This window comes from Letharia columbiana (assembly GCF_014066305.1).
Source record: "Letharia columbiana isolate WasteWater2 chromosome Unknown Sc0000036_s0, whole genome shotgun sequence".
Taxonomy (NCBI): domain Eukaryota; kingdom Fungi; phylum Ascomycota; class Lecanoromycetes; order Lecanorales; family Parmeliaceae; genus Letharia; species Letharia columbiana.
The window spans coordinates 344,507-351,620 of NW_023501080.1; positions in this window are offsets into that span (position 1 = coordinate 344,507).

A 7,114-nucleotide genomic window follows, 5' to 3' on the forward strand; every position below is an offset into this window, starting at 1 on the left:
CACCCCTTTCTATATAATTTATCACTAAATCAATCTTGACGAGTACTGGTTTTTGACTATTTGATTCTCAGGGAGATTCTCTAAAACCTCTCTGTGAGGGCGTAGTCCACTGGCGGTCAGCTAGCGGATATCAGTATAGATAACAGAATAAGGTAGGGCTGAGCTTGAAAACCTTGAATTTGTATGTGCAGCCAATTATAAATTTAGATTCTCTACACTTTTTGATTAGATCGGCTAAGTTATCGCGGATAAATAAATTAATATCTATAACTATTAAAATCTCACCCTTTTACGTCTCTCTTATTAAAAAATAGATATATATTATTAATATATAGAATAACTTTTTTTATTTCTATTAAATTTTTAAGATTTTTTTTTAATTATAGAGCGAAATTAGAGCTTTTAAATAAAAAAAGAATAGTTAAATTTAATCTTATAACTATTAAAGTATAAGAAATTTAAATATCGCTTATTAAAGTTCGCTCGATAATCGAATAGTCTTAATTAGATATAGATTATTTAATTTTAAAATAATATTTTCATTTTCTATTAAAATTTTAAGATTTTTTTTAAATTATAGAATAAAATATAAGCTTTTAAATAATTTTTTTTTTAAATATAATCTTATATTTATTAAAGCGTAAAGAATTTAAATATCGCTTATTAAAGTTCGCTTATTAAAGTTTACTTATCTATTTACTCGATAACTCTTATTAGAATTAATATAGATATATTAAATAAGATAATTAGATATTAAATAACTATATAAATAGAAGATATTAAATAATAATAGATATCTCTATTAAGATACGCTAGACTCTAATAGATTATAAAGCTAAATAATATATTAAGAAAGATATAAAATACGCTCGTAATAGCTTTAATTAAAAAAAAATTATAAATTTAATTTATAAATCTTTACTCGTAGACTATTCGATAAACTTCGACGTCGAGATAATAAATTTAATCGAGATTCTTCTCTTATATTTAATAGCTTTCTTATTTTAATTATTAAATAACTCTACTATTAATAGTCTAATATATCTTAAATTACTACTCTATCTACTTTTAATAAAAACGAATTAAATTAAGTCTTAAAGTAGTAAAAAAAAGTTATAAAAACTAGTAAGAGATAGATATTTCTTAAAAAACGTAATAATCTTCTTTAGCGTATTCTACTACTTTTAGAGTATTAATTAATAATAATTAAATATCGAATAGCTATTAATTATCTTTTAAGTAATCTATTTCTTACTTTACGTATTATATTTAATCTTATATAAACTACTATTATCTAGAAAATACTTCGAGATAATATTAATTTATATATCTCTATTTAAAGTTCTCGCGATTCTTATTAATACTCTATAATGATATCGAAGCTTAAAATCTTCGTCGCTATTATAATCTATATGAGAATCTTTTACTTTCTTATTATTTATAACTGCTAAAGAATTAATAATATCTATTCTCTAATAATATCTATCGAGTAAGACTAAATTCTCTCTCTATCTCTATACTATTAAAGATATTACGAGATAATTATAATTAATAAAATTTAAAGACTATTTAAGCGTATCTTATATATTATAAGAATATTTAAAATCGAGATTTTAGACGAGAGATTAGTAGAAATAGAAATAATGCTTTTAAGATATATAAGAAATATAAAGTATATTAAATCTTATTATTATTAGAACTAGTATAGATATAATATTAATATAAATAAGATAGAATAGAATAAGAAGACTATCGAACTATATAGATGAAAAGAAGATATAATATAATAGAGGATATCTTCGTTAAGGCTCGCTAGTTATAGAGTTAAAAAGTATATTAAGAATACGCTCGTAATATTATCTCTCTCTCTTAAATAGCTATAGTCTTTATAGCTAATAAATCGAAGATATAGATTTATTACTTATCTTATATCTTTAAATATCTATAATTCGTATAGTTCTTAATTAAAGAGAATTGAGATTCTAAAGATATAGCTATATCTTATCTACGTATTAATAAGATTCTTTAAATTCTTCTCTCGTCTAGCTTATTTATTATAGACCTTCGAAAGAATTAAATAATTTTATTATATATATATATATTATACTCGCTGAAAATTTATAAAAATAAAGAACTTTTAATATTCGAAATTTTTAATATAATATTTATTTTTAGCGACGATAGTAGTAGTATTAGGCTTTATATAAATTCCCGTATTAAACTTATCGCTAGCTAGAGATATAGCGAGTATAGAAAGTCTAATTTAATTAAAATCGATAAAAGAATAGATAAGTAATAATTATAACTATTTTAATAATCTATAATAACTCTCGAGTTAATATTTTAGCGTAAAGGATATTAATAAGATAATGCGATATAATTAATCGAGGGCTCTCGAATCGAATTAAGTCGTAGACGCTAAAAACTCTAATCTAATATTAAATAAGTTTCTTTATAAGATATTAAATAATTAATATTAATAAGACTATTATCGATAGAGATAATAAGATCTATAAATAATATATTATAACTTTAAAAGATCTTTATATATATGATAATAAGAGAAGCTCGTCTAGTAAATTTAATATAAGATAGTTATTAAGTAATATAGGTCTAAGAAATCGATTTTACGAATATAAAAAATAAGGCTATTCTAAAGATATCGAATAATTTTAATTCATTTAAAATTACGATATCCGAAGTATTATCGAATCGTATATTGATTTTAAGCGTATTATCTCTACGTTTATAGAAAGCCCTAATAACTAAGCTCGTATACTTCGTCGAAATCTATATCGAATTCGAAGTATTTATTATACTTTTATATATAAGCCTAGTTTTTATTTATAAGATTCTCTATCTTAATAAGACTTAAATTCTATATATTAAAAGTAAGGCGAGTTATAATCGAGTATTTACCCTTCTTCGCATTAGCCTCGATCTTTACTTTTACGTATTACTTCGCGAATCTTTTAGCCTTCTTTTTAATAAATTTCTTAATAGATTATTAATATTTAAGCTATATTTTTATAATATATTTCTTTAACTAAGACGCAGTTTAATTTCTTATTATTAGACGAATTAAGTTATAGAAATAAAATTTCGATTTCTTTTATATATTATTTATTAGACTATTATTTCTAAGATTATTAAAACTATTATTTCTAAAATTATATTTAATATACTTAATAAGATTATTATAGAATTTAAGAAATAATTAACTTTCTTAACTTATTTTATTATAAGTATATTAATAAATTTCCTTAAGAATAAATAAGAGTATCTTATATATATTACTTAAATAATTTAGAAGATTATCGACTATAGAGTATAAGCGATATCGTTATCTAATAGATATATATTAATTAATTTTCTCTTTAAGTCTCGCTATAATATAGATAATTTTAAAGATATCGATAAGAAAATAATTATTATTATAAATAAGCTTATCTTAAATTCTTATTTTTTAATTATCAAATAATATTAAATTAATATCTATAAAGATAGATAAATCTAATAGTCTTAGACTAAGTTATTATTTAATTTATAATAAAATCGATTAATATCGATTTACTCTAAATATTTTAAAATCTTATAGAGTAAATAATAATAGAAATAAAGATAAAGGCGGAGTAGAGATATTAGACGAGTTTTAATTTTATATTTTACTTAAAGCTTCGTAATATCGCTAATATAGATTCTTAGTAAATAGAGATCGCTATATACGTAATATATAAAGTTATAGCGAATTTAAAGATAAATATCTTATATATAAATCTTTATAAGTAAGATAGAACTAGCTATAATATATAGATAATCGATAATATAAAGATATATATCTTAATATTAATATAGATAAATTTAAGTTAAAATTTATAATATATTAAATATAGATAAAAATAAGACGAAGAAAATAAACGTAAAAGTAAAAATTTTAGCTAAGCTTCTCTATCGAGTAAAATAAAGAGATCTCTAGAACTTCGATATTATAAAGGCGTATACGAGTCGAGAAAGATAATAGATCTCTATATCGAGTGTTGAATTTTAGCTATAACGTTCGAAATAGTATTATTTCTTCGCGGGGGTCTATAATACTCGTTTTTTAATTAATTAAGTTATTATAAAGACTATAAATACTCTAAATAATATTTTTTCGAATAATAGAAAGTCCGCCGAAAATATATTAGCCGGTAATAGACTTTTTACGAGAAACGAAGCGGAGAAGAATTTCTTATTTTCGATATAGGGAACTCGTTTTTTTAATAATTTAAGCTATCGTTAATAGTATAGACTATTTAATATAGATTCTTTCGAATAATATAGATATTTAATAATTTAAATATATAATAAGACTTCTATATAATAGAAATATCCAGCGTCTTCTTTATTAGACTCGATCGCTTACTTCGAGTAAAAAGTAAAAAACTTATTAATTCTCTTCGTTGAGAAATATATAAAGAAGTCTTATTATAATATTAGAATTAGTATAGATATAATACTAGTATAGATAAGATAGAATTAGAATAATAAGACTATCGAATTATATATATAAGAAAGAGATATAATATAATAGAGAATATCTTCGTTAAGACTCGCTAGTTATAGAGCTAAGAGGTATATTAAGAATACGCTTATAATACTTATATCGTAAAGAGAATTACGTAAGATAATTTTATAAAAGAAATAATATATTAAACTCTATATAATAGATTTAGATTATACTTATTAAATTATATTAATATAATAAGATAGTAATTAAAATAATAGTATAGAGTGCGAAGAAAACAATTTATTATCTCTCGACGTTTATCGAATAAAAGATATAGAGTCGTTATAGAATTTAGTAATATATTTAATAATAAAATTAATCTTTAAAGAATATTAAAACTTTAAAATATATAAAGTAGATTTATATTCGCTAAACTTCTAAATATATAAGATATATTATTAAAATTAAACTTTAAAAGAAGTCTTAATATAATATATATAACGAGTAAAGGCCTATAAATTAAATTTATAATTTTTATTTAAATTAGAGCTATCGAGTAAATAGATAAATAATCTTTAATAAGCGATATTTGAATTTCTTACGCTTTAATAATTATAAGACTAAATTTAAGAATTCTTTTTTCTCTAAAAGCTTATATTTTATTCTATAATTTAAAAAAAAATCTTAAAATTTTAATAGAAAATAAAAAGGTTATTCTATATATTAATAACGTATATCTATTTTTTTTAATAATTACGAACGCTAATTTATTTATTCGCGATAACTTAGTCGATCTAATTAAAGAGCGTAGCGAATTCGAATTTATAATTAGCTATATATATAAATTTAAGATTTTTAATTTTATTCTATTATATATATTAATATTAACGTTTTAATATAAATAGCGCTGAAATTTATAATAGTATTAAATTTAATAATTATCTTTTCTTCTAGACTTTAATTTTTAAATATTTAAATAAAAATAAAATATTTATTAAAAAATCTTTAAACTCTAATAGAGAAATAAGAGAAAAGAGTTAATTTATTATAATATTATTTTAATAACGCGATAGAATTAATTATTACGCGTTATAAACGCGCTATTAATATATTATATAATAATATTAATATTACTCTCGAGAATAATATTACTTTTATAATATTAATTAATATTAATTTATAATAAATCGACGCGCTTAATATTAGCGTTTTTATAGCGTTAATTAATAATCTCTATAGCGAATAATAATAAATTTAAAAATTTATAATAAAATTTTAAAATCTTAATAGATAAAAAGAAGATAAAAGAGTTTCTTTATTAGTATATATAATAGAATAATAAGATAGAGCTAAATTAGAAAACTTTAAATTTATATATATAGCTAATTATTAATTCGTTAGATCTACGCTTTTTAATTAAATATCGTAGATAAATAAATTAATATTTATAATTATTAAAAAGATAGATATTATTAAGTCTAATACTATTATAGACCTTAACGCTACTTACGCTAAGGCGCCGATATCATATATATTATATTAGAGTTCCTTTTAGAATTTAGTTTTAATAATATATCTTATATATTTAGAGACTTAACGAATATAGATTTACTTTATATATCTCGAAGTTTTAATATTTTTTAGAGATTAATTCTATTATTAAATATACTATTAAACTCTATAATAATATTATATCTTTTATAATCTATATTCGCTAACTAATTATTAATAAACTACGTCTTTATAATTCTAATCTCTCTATCTTTTAAAGAAAAAGACTTATTATTATTATAATATTAGATTTATCTTTAAATTATATAATAAAAAACGAAGATAATATCGAGAGTCGCTATAGCGTTAATAATAAGTTTAAGAATTTTTTATTAGTAAAAGATCTTACTATAGAATAACGTCTTATAATTACTAAGATCGAAAATTATTATTTAAAATAAGAATAAGAATTAATTATATTAGAGGTCTATAATCGCGAGTTTTATAATATTAGCTTATTATCTATAGCTAGCGAGAGTTTATCTATATCGATTACTATTATATTTTTAATAAATATATTAATTAAAGCGAAAATACTTCGTCTTAAAAGAATATATTCTTATAAGAATATTAATAAGAAAGAGTATCTACGCTAATTTCGCGAAGTCGAAATTAAGTTTTTTATAAATTCTAAATATTTTACTATTAATTAAATAAGAATTATTTATTATATATAATTCTTAAAAGATAATCTTAATACTTAATAATATAAATACTATTAAATCTATAGTCTAAGAAATATAACTTTTAAATACTTTAAATAGTTTTTACTTAATTTAATAGCGAATCTAATAAATTATTATCTTCTTATTTATAAAAAGTAAGAGAAGATTAAATAACGCTTTAATTAGAAGATATCTATTTTTAAAATTTATCTAAAGAAATTAGAGATCTATTTATCTTTATTTTCTAAAAAATATTAAATTAATTTCTTCTTAGCTAAGCTTAGATTAAAGCTTAAGAATAAGATTTTAAATATTAATAATATATCGAAATAACGAAAAGAAATTCTTATCTAGACTATTATATAGAAAAAGATTTTAGAATATATACGCTTCGATGGCGGTTTCTATT